We start from the raw sequence: 1,260 nt of genomic DNA, 5'->3' as shown, positions 1-1,260 counted from the left end.
TTTCAGCTCCTGGAGAAGTGGGGAGAGGAATTAGGGGAAAGAAAGGGGAATAAGTGAAAAGGGGCAGATGAAAGGAATACTTAAGGGGTGGAAAGAGAAAAGGGAAAGTACTTGGATCTTACACTGTGGAGGAAGGCCTGGTTGGTAGGTGGTCTGGCAGCATGGGCAGGTGTATCTTTGGTAGCTTGGGTAACAATGTCAGTGGCATGGGATTAAGTGATATACAGAATCTGCCAGAGCCCTCACTTAGGCATACTGGATAAGTGCATAACTTGCTGAATTAGATTTCACAAGCCAGGTCCAGTTTATCTTTTCTTTTTTTCCTGCCTCTTGCTTACATTTTAACATTATCTGCATATTTGTTAAGTATATTATTAACAGCTTAAGTGCATAGCATCTTTTGGCTCCTGTCTCTGTTTTGTTATGTAACTGTACCCTGTTTAATTGCATAATTGTTGCTAGAAAGAGTGAAGAGGAAGGAGCTGTCAAGGGTGATACTAAGAGCCTTAAAAAATAACAGGAACTAGAGTTTTGGGACTGCTACTCTCACAGCACTGACAGCAGTTGTGATGATGAGTATGTCCTTAAAGAGCATGGTTTACATGAAATTCATATAAATACTAGGCCTGTGTGAAGTGGCTAGTATTTGTTTCGGATTCAGATTCAGCCAATTTCAGGGGACAGCGATTCGATTCGGTGATTGGAATCACTGTCCGAATTCAATTTGGCCAAATCTGATTCGGAGTTTCAGCTGCTACTGAATCTCCGAATTGGCCAGGCCCATCCCTTGACCCTCTCCCAGCCCAGCAATGGCTGCCCCAACTCCCAGCACTTGGCAGGGGGGGAGGGGGGGAGCCCAGGCTCAGCAGGTGCTGCCAGGTGGGGGGGCTCTGCACAAGCCCCCCAACTCCCCCACCTTGCTCCCCCAGCCCCCACACAGGTACCTCGCCTGGGCCAGCTTCGGCCCTTCAAGAAAAAAAAACCCTGGGACTCACTGCTTCTGCCGGGTGGGCAGCCGATTCCCGCTGCCCCCCGCCACATGGGGGGCTCTGCACGAGCCCCAAAGCGCGGAGGCCAGTGCAGGAGCCGTGATTCCCGGGGCTTTTCTCGGCTTCTTTTTTCTTAAAGGGCTGGAGCTGGCCCAGGGGAAGCACCCATGTGGGGGCTGGGGGAACGAGGGCAGAGCAGGGGGGCTTGTGGCAGAGCTCCCCATGCACCATGGGTCAGTGGGGATTGCTCCCCTGCCCGGCAGTACCCGGT

General features: G+C 51.5%; 1 protein-coding gene across 2 annotated transcripts in view; it reads left to right on the top strand.

The window, feature by feature from the left end:
- The window catches only part of ZFYVE21 (zinc finger FYVE-type containing 21), a 32,159-nt gene that overhangs the window by 19,199 nt on the left and 11,700 nt on the right, over positions 1 to 1,260 (top strand). The gene's annotated exons all lie outside the window — the stretch shown is intronic.

This window comes from Gavialis gangeticus, unplaced genomic scaffold, assembly GCF_001723915.1.
Source record: "Gavialis gangeticus isolate Ggan-Ray unplaced genomic scaffold, GavGan_comp1, whole genome shotgun sequence".
Lineage (NCBI taxonomy): Eukaryota > Metazoa > Chordata > Crocodylia > Gavialidae > Gavialis > Gavialis gangeticus.
This window is presented reverse-complemented; position numbering and strand designations above follow the sequence as displayed.